The sequence below is a fragment of the Lissotriton helveticus genome, chromosome 4_2 (assembly GCF_964261635.1).
Source record: "Lissotriton helveticus chromosome 4_2, aLisHel1.1, whole genome shotgun sequence".
Lineage (NCBI taxonomy): Eukaryota > Metazoa > Chordata > Amphibia > Caudata > Salamandridae > Lissotriton > Lissotriton helveticus.
Window position 1 is genome coordinate 144,312,150 of NC_136064.1, and position 19,570 is coordinate 144,331,719.

Genomic DNA, 19,570 nt, shown 5'->3' on the forward strand with positions numbered 1-19,570 from the left:
ATTTTGAGAAATTAACGTTCAAAAAAAGATATATATCTGTAACAGCGCACCGCTTCGCGTACTTTTCGTGTTACGGAGCTTTGCGAAGCGAAGCTGATTGGCTCTCCGGTGTCTGTAAACATTCCAAACAGTACGTAGCGGCCGCCATCTTGTCTCTCGGTAGGATCGAGAGACAAGAGGAGGCCAAAGCGAAGGGGCAAATGACCATAAGGGGGCATAGTAGATCCTCGCTGACCCCCTAGGTTTGATGTGGAGGTTTTAAAAGGGCCCCGCGGGGCAAAAAAAAAAATAATAATAATAATCGAACGGCTGATGACCATAAGGGGGCATAGTAGATCCTCGCTGACCCCCTAGGTTTGATGTGGAGGTTTTAAAAGGGCCCCGCGGGGCAAAAAAAAATAATAATAATAATAATCGAACGGCTGAATGGATTTGCACGAAACTTGGTAAAATATTAGGGACTGGTAGCCCGATGTGCCTTTGCTATGTCTCAATATATGTGCTTCAGTGCATTTTGAGAAATTAACGTTCAAAAACAAGATATATATCTGTAACAGCGCTCCGCTTCGCGGAGATAAAATTATATGTGTATTACCTAGCTGTTGCTAACACCAGTTAGCGACGGCTAGTAGGAGATAGCGACCATCTTGGGTCCCACTTTGCATGTGAGTGATATTTATCACTAATGACATGCAAAGTGGGCATGCCAAGATGTTAGCGACTGGAAACAGTCGCTAACATCGCTATCTCCTATTATCAACTTTTGGAAATATTCGAGATAAGCGCGAATATCTCCAAAAAGTAACAGCTGCCCTGAGCAGTTCTTAGCCATGTTATCCAATGGGAGGTGGATAACATGGCTAAGAGCATTAGCTCGGTAATGCATGAATATCGCGGAGTTTTCAGCGACATTAATGCATTGCGCTCGTTTTTTATCGTATTTGCGATAAACCTTGATAATAGCAAGGTTTATCTGCGATAATTTCTGACGGTAAAAAAATCTTTGCAATGCATCGTTAGGGATAAATATCGCTTAACTTTGGTAATATGCCCCAACGTCTGTTAACGTTCGATTCGAAGGAAATCAGGAATTGTTGAAAAACATTGTGTGCGCCATCTTGTCTTTTTTCAAATGCCACACTTTTGTCGTGCACGGCAGCCATTTTAGATGCCTTGACCAGATCCACTCTGTGAACGCTGTCGATCCTTAGCATGGCTCCCCACCCTCGCAAGCATCTCCCCCAGGCAGTGGTCACCCCCGCTCTCTGTTTTATGCATGGGTAATAAACCTCCCCCCATCTGCGCTGTTCTTCCCTGAGAATCACACCCTGTGCCCGCCCGACACCTCCCTTTCGCCCTATTCACTACCGCACCCTCTGACACTCCTTTTCCTCTGTGTCCGATTGTCCAGGCCGGTCCTAGGCTATCAGCTAGCCCTGCAGATGTAGTTTATGGCCACAGCTGTAAAGAATCACCCGTCTTCAAAGGAGTTATAGTAGATCAAGGCCCACACTCGATGAGATCCGTCACAGCAGAAGCGTTGCTATTATCTGAAAACCATTCTGTATTGTGATTGGGGAGGGGACCGAGCGTGAAGCGGAAGATTCCAGGGATGACTCTTTGTACATCAAAGTTTTTACAATTATGTGTCACATTAAAAATATATAGCACTCCGACAAAGTAGTAAGATTATAAAACTTTAATAATTTATAAATATATACAAGAAAACAAAAATAGTAATAACATATAAACATTTTTAGAGAAAAACAACGAAGTAGCGGTCGGCTGTGCGAATAGTCCCAACGCAGCACAACGTCCAGATTTCCGGCGTGGGGCGTCGCGGGGGGTGGGTGATCAGTAGCAAACTGTTGTGCGAATAGTTCCAAGGCAGCAGAACGCGCCGAAATCTAGATGACACAAAAGTGATGTCTAGTAAGTTGCCACCCAGCAAATAACGGCGTGGGGCGTCGCGGGGGGTGGGTCATCAGTAGCAAACTGTTGTGCGAATAGTTCCAAGGCAGCAGAACGATGGCACCAAGGTGATGTCCAGTAAGTTGCCGCACTGGTTTTGGTATCCTACAATGCTGCTCCGAATAACGGCGTGGAGCGCCCCGGGGGAGGCGGCGTGAACGGGCCTCTCCAGGTGGAGTCTCGTCTGTTGTAGTGGGGCGCCCCTTTACCGTTTCAGTTGCCATTCCGTCCGCTTTTGGTCCACTGTGTCAAAATCCGCCATTCAGCTGAGTTGCGCCCACTCTTGCGGTGCAGCGATAGGCGGCTGTCACAGGACTCTCAAAATGGCGGCAGGCTGTTTCCTTTTTGGGCCTGGTCCACTGAAATGGCCCTGGGACACCTTGGAAATCGGACGCTTGTCTGCTAGGTCTTGGACCCCATTCTCGAAAGCGTCCCCTCCGCCTTGAGAATTCATCAAAAGTTTTGGGGGCCCCGACTCCTGCAGGCTTCTGGTGGGGAGCGGCTGCCATGATTGCTCGCGGAATGACCACGACGGAGCTACGAGATGGTGGTGCTCTCATGGTGACGCCAGCTTCAGTCTGAAACATCCAGAAACAAGGTGGGGCTTTCATCGTTTGGGGGAAAAAAAAAGTTTTCATCCAATGAAAAGTGTTGTTTTTAGGTCATATGATCAAGCCTTCCATCATTAGGAAACCAAAAGTAAAATGAACCAATGAAAAGTTTTATAAACAAGTCACATGACCTGTTATGCGGCATAGGGTATAAAATGCGGAGAAAATACGTTGGCACGTGAGGCGGCGTCAGTAGCGGACCGATGTGCGAATAGGCCGAAGGCAATACAACGCGCCAAGATCCGGATGGCATCGAGGTGGTGTCATAGTTGAGAGTTCTGAGCAGCGGTTGTAACACTGTCTGAAGCTTATTTGCAGCTGCTGCAGATTCACTACGCGCCAAGATCCGGATGGCACCGAGGTGGTGTGTAGGAAGTTGCCGCACTGGTGTGGCCATCCTACAATGCTGAAAGTCGGCGTGGGGCGCCCCGTTGGCCTGTGAGTTTGCGTCAGTAGCGGACCGATGTGCGAATAGGCCGAAGGCAGCACAACGCGCCAAGATCCGGATGGCACCGAGGTGGTGTCTAGTAAGTTGCCGCACTGGTGTGGCCATCCAACAATGCTGTAAGTCGGCGTGGGGCACCCCGTTGGCCTGTGAGTTTGCGTCAGTAGCGGACCGATGTGCGAATAGGCCGAAGGCAGCACAACGCGCCAAGATCCGGATGGCACCGAGGTGGTGTCTAGTAAGTTGCCGCACTGGTGTGGCCATCCTACAATGCTGAAAGTCGGCGTGGGGCGCCCCGTTGGCCTGTGAGATGGCGTCAGTAGCAGACCGATGTGTGAATGGGGCCGAAGGCAGCGCAACAATATTTTCGGAATAGAAGACACCACTAGGCGCTGAGATGCCAAGATCCGGATGGCACCGAGGTGGTGTCTAGTAAGTTGTCGCACTTCTGTGGCCATCCTACAATGTTGAAAGTCGGCGTGGGGCGCCCCGTTGGCCTGTGAGATGGTGTCAGTAGCGGACTGATGTGTGAATGGGGCCAAAGGCAGCGCAACAATATTTTCTACTATATTTCCGGTGTAGAAGAGACCACAAGGCGCTGAGATGCCAAGATCCGGATGGCACCGAGGTGGTGTGTAGCAAGTTGCCGCACTGGTGTGGCCATCCTACAATGCTGAAAGTCGGCGTGGGGCGCCCCGTTGGCCTGTGAGATGGCGTCAGTAGCGGACCGATGTGCGAATAGGCCGAAGGCAGCACAACAATATTTTCTGACTGACACCACAAGGCGCTGAGATGCCAAGATCCGGATGGCACCGAGGTGGTGTCTAGCAAGTTGTGGCACTGGTGTGGCCATCCTACAATGGTAAAAGTCGGCGTGGGGCGCCCTGTTGGCCTGTGAGATGGTGTCAGTAGCGGACTGATGTGCGAATGGGGCCAAAGGCAGCGCAACAATATTTTCTACAATATTTTCGGAGTAGAAGACACCACAAGGCACTGAGATGCCAAGATCCGGATGGCACCGAGGTGATGTCTAAGTTGCGGACCGATGTGCGAATGGGGCCAAAGGCAGCGCAACAATATTTTCTGAAGAGAATACACCACAAGGCGCTGAGATGCCAAGATCCGGATGGCACCGAGGTGATATCTAAGTTGCGGACTGATGTGCGAATGGGGCCAAAGGCAGCGTAACAATATTTTTTGTATGGAAGATACCACTAGGCGTTGAGATGCCAAGATTCGGATGGCACTGAGGTGATGTCTAGCAAGTTGGTGTGGTCATCCTACAATGCTGAAACTCGGCGTGGGTCACCCCATTAGCCTGTGAGATGGCGTCAGTAGCGGACCGATGTGCGAATAGGCCGAAGGCAGCACAACGCGCCAAGATCCGGATGTCACCGTGGTGGTTTCATAGTTGAGAGGCACTTCATCTGCAGTGGGGCGCCGAGATCCGGATGGCACCGAGGTGATGTCTAGCAAGTTGCTGTACTGGTGTGGTCATCCTACAATGCTGAAATTCGGCGTGGGTCGCCCCATTAGCCTGTGAGATGGCGTCAGTAGCGGACCGATGTGCGAATAGGCCGAAGGCAGCACAACGCGCCAAGATCCGGATGTCACCGTGGTGGTTTCATAGTTGAGAGGCACTTCATCTGCAGTGGGGCGCCGAGATCCGGATGGCACCGAGGTGATGTCTAGCAAGTTGCTGTACTGGTGTGGTCATCCTACAATGCTGAAACTCGGCGTGGGTCGCCCCATTAGCCTGTGAGATGGCGTCAGTAGCGGACCGATGTGCGAATAGGCCGAAGGCAGCACAACGCGCCAAGATCCGGATGTCACCGTGGTGGTTTCATAGTTGAGAGGCACTTCATCTGCAGTGGGGCGCCGAGATCCGGATGGCACCGAGGTGATGTCTAGCAAGTTGCTGTACTTGTGTGGTCATCCTACAATGCTGAAACTCGGCGTGGGTCGCCCCATTAGCCTGTGAGATAGCAGTTCTTTGGATTTGGGCCTGGCTCGTCTGCTGTAGTGGGGCGCCCCTTTACCGTTTCAGTTGCCATTCAGCTGAGTTTCGGCTGCTCTTGATGCTACAGCGACAGGCGGCTGCAACAGGACTCTCAAAATGGCGGCCTGTTCTTTGGATTTGGGCCTGGTCCACTAAAATGGCCCTGGGACACCTTAGAACTCGGACGCTCGATTTTTTTTTCCTTTCCTGTACATGCAAAAAAAGGTAAATGCCCGGTACGTTACACGCTTCATCTGCCACGATGAACTCTCTAGAGGAACCGAAAAAAAAATATAGTTGTGGTAACTATACCATGCATCGTCATATGGAGAGGTGGCACCAATTAATTATAGTGCTGCATAAAAGAGAGATTTGGAGGAGAACCCCTGACCTGCTAGTACATTCATCAAAGAAGTGGCACTGAGAGCTTCAGAGGCAAGGGAAACGGTCCCAAATATTTAGAAGAACTTTGGAAAGATTAAAATGACATGTTTAGATTGTGGCAAATTTATTTCATGTGGACATCTGAGTGTTACTCTAATAAATACAGCATATGAACATCATCATAGTCGATGGTTGGTAGAGACATTTTGACTATATCCTGGACCTGCCCGTCCTCGCCCAAAATGGCGCCAGAATAAATGGGACTCGTAACTCCTTGTTGTGTACTGGTTGCAGAACCTTGAAATCACGAGATACGTATGCAGTTTTGAAGCACATGGCGGGCGGGGACGAGAATTGATTGAATATTTCGACATCCCTATTGATATTAAGTTCTGATGTGTTATTGATTACTGTACTGTTGAAAGTTCGAATTAACGTCACCCATGGTACTTGCCCGCAAATGTATATCTAGATAATTTTATTGTAACTGGCTCTGTCGTATTTTAATTATAAAATGTACGTCCACCGATTCCGTAACTGTTAGACACCTTAGTTCTTGCAACCTAATGGCCCGCCCGTTACGTTCCTCTACAGTGTAAATGTCTATTCATCATATACGATTACAGTTTGCTCCGTGGCCGGCCCACGTGGTTATAGGCTCGTATTTGTATAATGAAATTTTCACAATAAAGGTTTTTAAAAGAAAACATGGTAGTAGTATATACATTGGTAAAGTTTTTAATAATAGTCACTGTTTTAGAATCATTAAAAGGCAAGTGAAATAAAGCAGACCAATTACATGAAGGGTAAAAGGTATAATACGAAGGAACGCAGTAAAGATAAATGGTCAAGGGCTGTTGTGTTTTCTATTCCTGCAACATAAAGTGATCGATAAGAATCTCATATTCAGGCGTATCGGCGACTAAGACAGCAGGTCGACCCTCTTTTGCTCAACGGCTCCGTCATGGGACGAAGAAACGCTCTTTTTCTCGAAAAAAGAATATATTTTACTTGCAGGACAGTTGTAAAATTTCCGGGAAAGTACATTAGCCTGGAACATTATAACATATATTTAAGAAAAAATAATGTTCGGAAGTAATGAAAAGCGTAATTTTTAGGTCATATGACCAAGCCTTTCATCATTACAATAAGAAAAGTAAAATGAACCAATGAAAAGTTTTATTAACAAGTCACATGACTTGTTATGCTTACGTTACGCGCTGCGCGCCCCGGATGACTTCCGGATGCGCTAACGCGGCGCGTCATATGACGCATTACGCGACAACGCAGGTACAGAATATAGTCAAAATGTCTCCACCAACCAGCGGTCGGAACACAACCCCTTTCAGCAGGCTAAATAGTTCTGTTAAATGACAACAGAAGGGACAGGCAACAAGAACCATCAGTCAAAGAGGGGAGGGCTAGTTCTTCTCTACCGGGTTACATTGGGGCGCTACCGGAACTGATCGAATTGGTAGTCTACAGTGTTTCTGGATGTTTCAGACTGAAGCTGGGGTTAGCATGAGAGCAGCACCATTTCGTAGCTCCGTCGTGGTCATTCCGCAACCAATCATGGCAGCCGTTCTTTATCGTTATTTTGGGCGGGGTGGGTGGCGGAGCAGAGCTGTTTTGCAGCCATCATTGTGTGGAGTTCAGTTCATCTCACTAGTTTTGTATTTGTCATGAGGGGTTGTTCCTAATGTTTCTATTTTAGCGAGGTCAAAAAGAGATCCCATTAGTGGCCTACTGATTTTGCTCGATTCCTTTTCTTTTTTTTTACACGATTTTTCGTTATCTGCAAAGACTAAACAGAGTATTGCGACTCTGTGTTTGTTTGTAAATAGAGAATGAACCAAAGAGAACTAATTCTAAAACAGTAAATACTTGGATAACAATGAATCAAATGGAGAGAGAAGCAGGCACGACGGATTACAATGGGGGCAAAGACCTGCGTTAACTACCTTTCACTATCTGCAAAGAGAGAGTACTCCTAATAGAAATGAGGGGGGGGGGCACCATTCAAAGCAGATCAGTGTGCATAAACACGAAAATGTTTTCACTTACCACGTACTTGACATTCGACAGCTTATGATATTTGCTATTAAAAAACCATTGAAATTCACTGAAAAAACCATAGGTTATAGACCATATATAGTTAGGAATTAGCATTTACAAAACCTTGAAAATTCACTGAAAAAACCATAGGTTATAGACCATATATAGTTAGGAATTAGCATTTAAAAAACCTTATTTTACTCACACAAAACCATTGAAATTCCATATATAGTTAGTTGCACTAACTATATATCGCGCACCTGCAATCCACTGCTGATGATGTCACATATTACATCATTCATGACATGGTCAGTGACATCACTGATGACATCACTGATGACATCTCAAATGACATCACTGATGACATCACTGATGACAACATCCAGTGACTGTATGTTTCTGTAAAGTTAAAATGTGTCTTACATATTGAAGAATGAGTGGAAGTATAAGTGTCTGGACAAAGGATTTAGTAGGTGCATGACTGAATGCATGAGTGAGTGATTAAATGTGTCTCACTGAGTGCATGGGTTAGTGACTAAAGTGTCTTAATTTGTGCATCATTATGTCTGTTGTTCTGTAAACTGCTGCATGTTTTGATCAGTAGCTATATGATTAACTATATGGGTTACTGATTGATTGTCCAAGTATTTGTATGGGAGACTGAGTGTGTGTGTGGCTGGCTGGGAGGTGTGTGACTCTGTGCAGATCAATGTGTACTTGTATCAATGATTGTATAACAAGGTAAGTATGTGTTAGTATATGTTTGAAAATGTAAGGTGCTCTATGTTTAACTGTATAGACAAGAAAATGGAAGTGTCATTGATTCTTTACAGGACTGACTAGGTGTGTGAGTAACTCCATGGATGAGTGGCAGACTGTGAGTGTCTGTATAGGTGTATGAGTGCATATGATAGTGTTGTAAAGATGAGTGATTGTATGTATGAATGATAGTATGGGTGAATGAGTGAAGGTGTGTGTAGACGTAGGAATCAGTGAGTGCGTATGTAGTAACTAGTATTGGTGTGTCAATGGTTTCAAAAATTATATTCTGTATTTAACACTGGGTGAAACAGAGGTTATATTAAAATGTGAGGAGATGCATTGTATTGTCACATGAATGATATCATCAGTGATGTGGTCATTGATGTCAAATGAGATGTCATCAGTGATGTCATCAGTGATGTCATTTGAGATGTCATCAGTGATGTCATCAGTGATGTCACTGACCATGTCATGAATGATGTAATATGTGACATCATCAGCAGTGGATTGCAGGTGCGCGATATATAGTTAGTGCAACTAACTATATATGGAATTTCAATGGTTTTGTGTGAGTAAAATAAGGTTTTTTAAATGCTAATTCCTAACTATATATGGTCTATAACCTATGGTTTTTTCAGTGAATTTTCAAGGTTTTGTAAATGCTAATTCCTAACTATATATGGTCTATAACCTATGGTTTTTTCAGTGAATATATATATATTCACTGAAAAAACCATAGGTTATAGACCATATATAGTTAGGAATTAGCATTTAGAAAACCTTATTTTACTCACACAAAACCATTGAAATTCCATATATAGTTAGTTGCACTAACTATATATCGCGCACCCGCAATCCACTGCTGATGATGTCACATATTACATCATTCATGACATGGTCAGTGACATCACTGATGACATCACTGATGACATCTCAAATGACATCACTGATGACATCATCCAGTGACTGTGTGTTTCTGTAAAGTTTAAATATGGTTTACATATTGAAGAATGAGTGGATGTATAAGTGTCTGAATGAAGGTTTTAGTAGGTGCGTGATTGACTGTATGAGTGAGTGATTAAATGCGTCTTACTAAATGCACAGGTTAGTGACTAAACTGTCTGAAAGTGTGCATCAGCATGTCTGTTGTTGTGCAAGCTGCTGCATGTGTTGATCAGTAGCTATATAAGTAGCTATATGGGTTATTGATTGGTTGCACAAGTATTTGTATGGGAGACTGAGTGTGTGTATGGCTGGCTGGGAGGTGTGTGACTCTGCAGATCAATGTGTACTTGTATCAGTGATTCTATAAGAGAGTAAGTATGTGTTAGTATATGTTTGAAAATGTAAGGTACTCTATGTTTAACTGTGTAGATTAGAAAATGGAACTGTGATTGATTCTTTACAGGACTGACTAGGTGTGTGAGTAACTCCATGGATGAGTGGCAGAGTGTGAGTGTCTGTATAGGTGTATGAGTGCATATGATAGTGTTGTAAAGATGAGTGATTGTATGTATGAATGATTGTATGGGTGAATGAGTGAATGTGTGTGTAGACGTAGGAATCAGTGAGTGTGTATGTAGTAACTAGTATTGGTGTGTCAATGGTTTCAAAAATTATACTCTGTATTTAACACTGGGTGTAACAGAGGTTATATTAAAGTGTGAGGAGATGCATTGTATTGTCACATTAATGATATCATCATTGATGTGACCATTGATGTCAAATGAGATATCATCAGTGATGTCATTTGAGATGTCATCAGTGATGTCATCAGTGATGTCACTGACCATGTCATGAATGATGTAATATGTGACATCATCAGCAGTGGATTGCGGGTGCGCGATATATAGTTAGTGCAACTAACTATATATGGAATTTCAATGGTTTTGTGTGAGTAAAATAAGGTTTTCTAAATGCTAATTCCTAACTATATATGGTCTATAACCTATGGTTTTTTCAGTGAATTTTCAAGGTTTTGTAAATGCTAATTCCTAACTATATATGGTCTATAACCTATGGTTTTTTCTGTGAATTTCATTGGTTTTTTAAAAGCTAATATCTACAGAAGTAAAATGTATTATTCTTTAAATCCAAAAAGATATTTTATATGTTTATTAATAAATTTTTTTAAAATATTTTTTTTGTTTCGCTCCCGGTCCGCTAACCGGGAAGCTTCCAGTTAGCTCAATTCGATTCCGCGATCCCGTCCGCGAACCGGTAACAAATCAACATAGTGACGGTATTGCGTTGCCGCGTAATGCGTCTTATGACGTACTGCGTTAGCGCACCCGGAAGTGCCCCGGGGCGCGGACCGAGGCGCGAAACGCAATTTCCCGGAAGCGATCCGCGGCGCGAAAGCGCGACGTATCGCGTTGCCGCGAAATGCGTCTTGTGACGTATCGCGTTAGCGCACCCGGAAGAGTCCCGGGGCGCGGACCGAGGCGCGAAGCGCAGCGAACCGGAAGCTAACCGGGGAGCGTTCCGCAGCGCGTAACATGAAAGTTAGAGGTCATGTGACTTGTTAATAAAGCTTTTCATTGGTTCATTTCACTTTTAGTTTCATAATTATGGAAGGCTAGGTCAGGTGACCTAAAAATAACACTTTTCATTGGTTGAGAAGTATTGTTTTTTCCAAATGATGAAAACCACTCCTTCTTTCCTCACTCTGACTTTCATTATTGTGAGAGGAAGACCTATTTTGCTTCTTGGAAGACCTATTTTGATTTTATGAAAATGGCTTCACTGATTGCTTCAGCTGGTGCACCCCCACCACCACCTCCACCTCCTCATGGGAAGAGAGGACCACCTCCCCAGGTGGTTATCAACACTGAGGAGGAAGATGAAGAGATGGATGAGGAGGGAGAACAACCACAATTTCTTGAAGAGTTGCCCCGGGTTTCAAGAAAGAAACCCAGTTTCATCTGGCAGTTTTTTTCCATCCCTCGTGGCCAAAAAAAGGTCAATGCCAGGTATGCAACATGCCTCATATGCAAGGAACAATTGTCCAGAGGGACGGACAAAAAATACAGCTACGGTAATCATACCATGCATAGGCATATGACAAGGAAACATCCCTTAAATTACAGCCGGGCGGAATTAAGGGATATGATGGACAATCCTCGACCAACTCCTGTGACGAGACCAGCAACATCGGTTTCTTTATCACCAGAGGAGGCACGGGAAACTGTGCCAAATATCCAGCCCAATTTTGGGAACATGATACACTTATGTATGCGCTGTCGTGGATTATTAGCTTGTGGCAACATGAGCATCAATGCACTGAACCTGGCGTATGAACACCATGATTGCCCTAACCGCCCCCAGTAATTTTTTTTTGCTCCTGTTGAGCCCTTTTCAACGCCTGTTTTTTGTTGTTTCCCCCCCCCCCAAAAAACCAAAAAAATATAAAATCGTTCAAAAAATACAAAAAAAACAAAAAATGTTCAAAAAATACAAAAAAAATATAAAACAACAAAAATATTTAAAAAAAAGTTCTTTTCAGAACTACCTTCCCTTTCCAAAAAAATTGCTAGAATGTTTAGCACTCTGGCAAGCTCTATTTCTTTTGGTTTGCTTCCGGTTTAGCTTCCCGGTACGCGTACCGGGAGCTAACCAAAAAAAAATTTTTTTTTAAAAAAAAGAGTAAGTATAAGGAAAGTAAACAGAGAGTGATGTTTCAAGAAAGACAGCTATAGGGAGTAAAGAAGAGATACTATTTAATAGATCTATTTACCAAAGAACAGACAGAAGAGGGTATAATTGTGAAAAACAAAATAGATAACGAAGTGAAAGAAAAACAAGCATTGGCATAGCCAATAGGTATCGACTTTGGGACCTTCTAAGTCTTTAGTTATGCAGCATAATATCCTTGGTGCAGCAACATCAACTGTTGCATGGCTAAACACGTATAAAGTCCCAAAGGCGAGACCTATTGTCTATGCCAATGCTTGTTTCTTAAGTAGAATTGCAATACGTATGGCTCTTCCATGTAAAAAAATCTTATCTTGTGCTCTAAAGATTGCTAAAGTCTCGACAGAGAACAGGCTAGATTGTAAGTAGGGTAAATTGCGCTTGGTGATCTGTTTGAGGGAGCGTCTGCTTTGCCTGGTGTCTTTGGAGAGCAATTTTGATTGTTATACTGGACAATATAGCCCTAATGTAAATAACATAGGGGCATATTATCAACATAGGCAATAAAAGTTTTGCAGCTTTTATCGGCAGAAATGTGTCGCTAAAGCTGCTTTTGCGGCAGAAAACTGCCGCTAAAGCCGCTTTTGCACCAGTTTTCTGCCAATAAAAAGAGCAATAATTTTATTGGCTGCATTCATAATATGCCCCTTAGTGTGCTTCAACTACACAGAGAAAGCATTATGAACAAATAGTGATACAGTGATCAGTCAAAGACACTAAGAGTAATAGAGACGGCCCGAGTGAACAAGAGTGAGGAACTATGAGAAGAGAGGGACTGAGAAAAAGAGTGGAAGGAGTTGAGTAAGTAGTTAATAGATAAAGGAATGAGGGAAGTAGCAAAGGCAGGAAACTGAAGATTAAAGAAATGAAGCAGTGGAACTAATAGTAGTTCAATGTGATAGAAATATAACGAAAAGAGTACAAAATACTTACCTTATAATTGTCGTTAAATTCCTCACTTTTTATTTTTATACTTTCAATCTGTGAAAGAGAGAACAAACATTTGAAAAATATAAAAACATGTATTAAAAAATTACAAAAGACAAGGGCAAAGATTGAAGGACAAACAGTTTTTCAATAACTTTGACACTTACAGAAGCTACACAGTCCTAAAGATATACATTTTAAACTAACACTATCTTGATGCAGATGAAGTGAGGCCTATCTTAAAACATGGTGCATCTTTTGCATTGCTGTTGTCTCAGAAAAGTGTCGCAAGACACTAAAATTTAAAATAATTGCTTCAGGATGCCAATAAGATGTCTACTATCCAGAGTTTTGTTTCAGGTGAGGCCTACTCAGGGTTGCAGATGAAATTTCGAGTTGTTGAAGAGAATAGAGGACATAATACATGTGAAGGTCTACCAATGAAGTGAGTCATGTCCACTGCAATCTTCAACAAAGTCCAAACCTCCTATGTTTCCCTGGACAGACCTAAACTTGATCTGCACAATGTGATTCGTAATGATAGGAAACACAGGTGATGTAATTGAAATACATGCAATTTATTTTGCTCATTTCACAATCACATCACTTGTGTTTCCTTTGCTTAGGTATCTCATTGTGCAGATGTAGTCTAGCATATCAAAGAATACGCAGAAGTGCAGCACTGCATGCAACAACTTTGACACTTACAGAAGCCTCACCTTCTCCATGCCTTCTACACAGTTCTACATATACATCATAAATGCAAACAGTACAGAATTAATTATACATGTTAAATGGTTTATTTTTGCTGTTCTCAGAATGTATCAAAATTCACTAAAAACAGTGACTTGAAGGTATTCATCATGTAACAGCGGGGAAAAAAAAACACAATCAAAATGATTGTGTTTAAAAAACCCATACAACATCAGAAATCAAAAATCAGAACTCCTTAAAGTTAACTTACTTTCCATGACGTCCAAGGATGTCCTATGAATAGCTTACACTCTTTTGTGCTGTTATTACTTTCAGCCCACCACTTTCTGAAAGAAAATCTCCATCGTTTTTAAAAACATGTTACATACAATAAATGACTTCTTGCTCTCTACCACAAGATTCCACAAGGCCAAATCTTGTCAGAGCCATGTATAACTCTTGGATTTCTTGTTAGCCAATCCCATCATTTGGTATTCCCGCAACTTTCAGAATTAAAATGTTGAAGATCATTTTCACAATCCTGGAATAGTAATATCTTCCCCTTCTTGCTCAGTCATGTTCTACATTTCCTATGACACTGATACTGCTTAATATGAAGCAGACTTACACTACCTCTATGACTACAACAATTATTTAATTCTCTACATCACTTTTAATCACAAAGCAATGTAAAACAGTAGACAGCATTGCAGACTTACATTCCCTCTACTCCATGTTTTGATTGGCTGCTTCAATTAGCTCATAAAAAGAAACAGTTTTTCTGAACTCATTAAAAGTGCACATATATCTCCATGATGTCCAGTCCTATGATTAGAAGTTATGTCTCTGAACTACACTTATCCTCAAGGCCAAATTGTGTAGGAGCCATTAGAACTTCTTGAAATTCCACAGAGCACAACCCGAGATTATTTCCCTAAAATTTTGGTTTTAAAAACACCAGGTAAGAGTTTTTAAGGTCATACGGCAATTTTTTTTTGAAAATTAAAACAGAATCATTGCAGAATGACCAGCCATTTCTAGACTTTAAATAAGCTGTGTAATGTCCTGATGATATTGAAGGGCCGTCATGATATATAATTGCTATAGTTACAAAAGTCCTTCCTGATATTGACAACTGCGAAGCTACAAAATTTTTTATTAAAGTTGTCAATTTTGTTCCATCAGGCCTACATCGTTGGAACATTAAAATGACGTACTGGCCATATGTTCGTATAAATAATGTGGACATCATTTCAGATTTACATTGGCTACACTCCATGTTGTGATTAGCAGCTTTTACTAGCTTATTAAAGGAGACTGATTTACTGTCTGGCAAAGTTAAATATATAAATCTTTCTGAGTCTACACTAGTAGTACTTGATACCATACAGTTCTCGCAGTCATGCTGCCATTGATAAGAAAGCCCAAACAGCTGATCTACATCTACACCTTCAGCATGTAATACATCAAGCATATACATTAAAAACTCCTGACAATCTTGCTGAATATTTTGAGAGAATTGTGTTTGGCCTGAACATCTGTCTAACATATTTCGAATTTCAGACACACTTTCTATGTTTCTTCTATCAGTGGTACATTTCTCTAACACAGAATTTAACAAACCGCAAAATCTTTGATCAGAATTGACCACAATCTCTTCTTTTACATTTTTTAGAGAAAACAAAACATTAATTACTACATTAGCATAGCAGTTGACACCAGAACTGTTTTCAAACTGAAAACCAACATCATCTTCAACAGAATCCTCTTTGTTTCTGCTTGTAATTTTAGGTTCATTCACTTTTTGTCTTTTTGCTACAACCTCCCCAGTATTGTTCTCATTTCTTCGTTTCCGGCCTACCAGACGTTTCTCAAACAAAGGAAACTGAGGCAAATGTGGCGCATACTCTCTTCTTAATCTATTGTATTCCTTAACACAATCTAGATCTGCACAAATGTTTCTGACATCACACTCAATCAAGTACAATCCCGATAAAGTTCTAACTCGTGACAATGCCACATATGCCATACCCTCCTTGAACACAGAACTGCCAATATTCACCAATGCACTGTCTACACTTAAACCTTGCGATTTATGGATTGTCACCGCATATGCCAAGCAAACAGGGAACTGTTTACGGAGAACATATAAGTCTTTTACAAGCAAAAATCTAGCAGAACAACGAGCAATTAGCTGTACTTCCTCAATGCCATCAAATTTAATTTTAAAAAATTCAATTCCATCTCTATTTCTGTATTTCACAAAATCAACAACATTACCCATTGATCCATTTACCAGACCTCTTTCAACATGTAAATTCCTTCTTAAAATTATACGGCAGTTCAAGCACACATTCAGAGTCTTTTCAAAACCTGCAGTTTTAGATATACTCTTCTCTAATGAATCCAATTTAGTTTTCAGATTCTCAGACAAAATAATTGTTGATCCCATATGCTCTACTCTATCAATAGCTTCCAGTTTCACAATCTCTTGCTTTTCTAAATGCAACATTTTGTTGTTAAATTTGGCACATTCTGCAAGAGTTGGCATCAAACATATTCCAGATTTCTTTTCAGTAATTTTCTGAAAAATATTCTCAGGCACAACATCTTGTTCTGGATATAAATTTGACAGTAATCGTGCATTTAAAACTTCTTTCCCATGCTCAGTCACTTTTCCAATTCTAACATCTTGTAGAATAGTCTTGTAAACTTCATCCTTCGCCTGACGCATATTTTCATGCAGTTCAGCATAATTGAAGTTTAACCATATATTGACGTTGCCAATGCTGCCTAGGCACTTCCTGGTATCCTCATGCGTGAGCATTTTGAACACAGGTTGCCCTTTCACTGGTGTCAGCTGCAGAAGATCTCCGAAAACAATGATGTGTTTGCCAACAAATAACACATCATACTCTGTTTTGAGAACTTCTTGCATCCTCAAATGCACAAAGGCAAGCATGACATTGGAAACCATGCTTACTTCGTCAATGATAAGAAGTTTCATTTTCCTCAAGATTCTTGAAACTTCAAAACAAGCATCTCCAGATAGCTTGTGATATTCTAATTTGTTGTCATGCTCCACTGGCAGCATCAGTAAACGATGTAAAGTAATCCCTTTAATATTATGTGCTGCCAGTCCAGTTGGAGCAGTGACAACACAAGACAGCGATGACTCTGTCCTTTCCTGCAAATAGCATGAAATTGCTTTAATGAGGAAACTTTTTCCAGTTCCCGCTTCTCCACTCACGTACAGTCGGACAGGCTTCAACGACGTACATGAGCACTCTTTCTTATCATGACTTAATCCATGATCAATTTGCATGGTAACTTCGTCATATATTTTCTTCTGCTCAACGTTGAGTTGCCTTTCCAACTCTTCTAAGTTAACCGCATCCTCCTGAGCATGTGCCATGGCTCTTTCCACTTCATTCATAGCAGTGGCAGCTTCATTTTCAATAAGAGGTCCTCCTAGTGGATCCTGACTCAATGAAGCAGAACTCTGACTGTCCTGAGAACTGTCTCTGGCAATCTCGGCTGCAATCGTTGCTTCCTGCTCAATTTCCGCATTCAACATTTCTACATATTTGGGAAAAGCAGGACATTCTATGGTCTCCTTGGCGGCATTGAAAGAGTCTTCGTAACAGAGGAAATCTCCAAGCAGTTCCTCTTCTGCACGCCAAGGCTTGAAAAGTTGCAAAAGTGCTAAATAGAAAAACTCCTTTTTTTCAGGAGATTCGCCACTCAATTTTCGATGGTTTATCAAGTGGCATTTTCTTTGCTTGACCAGACATCCCTCACTTCCTATTACAGCATACACTCCTTTCTCAGTATCTTCTTTGATGTTCCTCTTGAATATGTAATTTTGCAGAACCTCATACAGACAAACATTCTCTAGGTGACTGCTTCGATTTGGATAATATGTATCCAACATGTTTGTCTTCAAAATGTCGGTACTGTTTGGCTCCTTTTCCGCCAAATACTCAATTTCCCGCACAGGTTTGAGAACTCGATTACGCGTTGCAGCAAGACCAAGACTCGCCCAAATGATACTCCTGGACTTGGCATAGAGACTTGCTGAAGACAACCGGTCAGAACATTCGTACGCTCCGATTTCTCGATGCGACAACATCTTCAGACTGAAACTGTACAACTTCTTGCTGAGGCTCTTTTCATGGGAAATGTCCTCCCACATATCCTTCAATTCTGTCTTCTCTTTTTTGGTGATGTAAGACGTCACATACTGAGCCACAGCCATACAGTTATCAGCCACAAACTGTATATCCATGTTAGCATTCCACATGGACAAAATCACCGGGTTGTAGTCGTTGATGTACTTGGACTCTTCATTCCTCTTCAAATTGTATGTGTTTTTAGGTGATTTCTTCATCACATTATGTCGCAGCGAAGACATCAAACTGTTTACTCTTCCTTTAGAAATCACCGGTCGTGGAAAGCCGAAACGACATTTGGTGTAGAACTTGTCCTTGTTTCGGAATTTACGACGGCAGTACTTTCCACATCGATGGCTTTGGAAACGCAGAACTTTTTCTCTTAGGCTTTTCTTCTCCTTTGCGTTTGGAACAGCACACGTAGAATACTGTTGGATGAAACTCATCACTGAGTCTTCTGGATCCGTTCCAAATTTAGGTGCATCCTTGATCCACAACAACATATGTATATGAGGAGCACCTCTTGCTTGGTACTCCTTTCTCCAGAAGAAATCCAACACCTCTCCAAGAGGTGGATTCTTCTTATTCATGATGAAAGACATCATAGCTTCAAATCTATGATTGAAGTACCTACATACATTGACTGGATCCAAAGAGCACAGTTCTCCGGGTGTCTTGAATTCAATGTTATCTACGTTAGCATTTGCCTCTCGTAGAAATTGAAGTAAGTCTTCCCAGCCATACTCGGCACAACTCAGAGTGAGGAACCATGTGGGAGTACCTAAGTTCCTCAGCATACATTTTAAATCACCATGACGACGGTACCAGTACTCATTAGTACCACGCTGACACGCCATGAGATTAATCAGGTGAGAATCCAAAATACTATCTTGGACATTCACTTTATCCATAAAATCACTTGCCGAGATGTTTTGCATGTGTATACCACTTTTCAAGATGTGGTTCACTGCATATGACAGTCCAGACAGATCGCTTTCAAACAGGAGATGAAACAAATAAGGAATGCATTGTCGAAACCTAGCATCTCCTGCATACAATCGCAAAGTCCGGTATTCAGAAGCAGGAATTTGATGAGGTCGCTCATCATATCTTCCTCCCTGACCTGTTGGAAAAAGCTGTGGGAAACACCGAGCTTCCAAACTTTCCTCCCAAACACTAATGGGACTCCCTTTGGCTTGTTTCATTTGAAACAACTCAATAGCATTCCCCATGACTTCCTTGGAATGCAAAGGATGAACACTATAATGTTCATATATTTCCTCACTAGTAGAGGGTTCTACTTTCTCAATTTGACCAGCACACAAATCGCTATCCTCTTCCTCACTTACTTCCTCTTCTGCAACATATACATTCTTATAGTATTTATTATTTTTTTTCAAATACAATGTTGCCTTTTTAACTTTCCTAACATCTACTAAATCTTGCCATATTTTCTTATTCTTTGTCGGAACCCCATTAACTAAGATAACCAGAGGTTCCTCTTCCACTTTTTCTACTCCAATTGTGTTAATGTTTTTCTTCAAATCTAGAGGCAAATAAACAACTCTTCCCTTTAATCCTCTCTGTAAATCTGATGGAGGCAATTTCCCTGTCTTTGGCTCCATTCTTACAATAGCCTGAAAGGGATGGATACTTTGAATCAAAATAGATTCATAAGTATTTAAGTCCTTCAATTCAGAAGGAATCTCAACCAATTCCAGATTATTATGAACTGCTCTAGCAGGCATCTGGTTTTGTTTTAATTTGTTACAACAATAAGTACACACACGTTGATCCAATCCCAAATCAAAACAATTTTCTACCATCAAGTATGTTGCAAAATCCTTCCATTCACTAT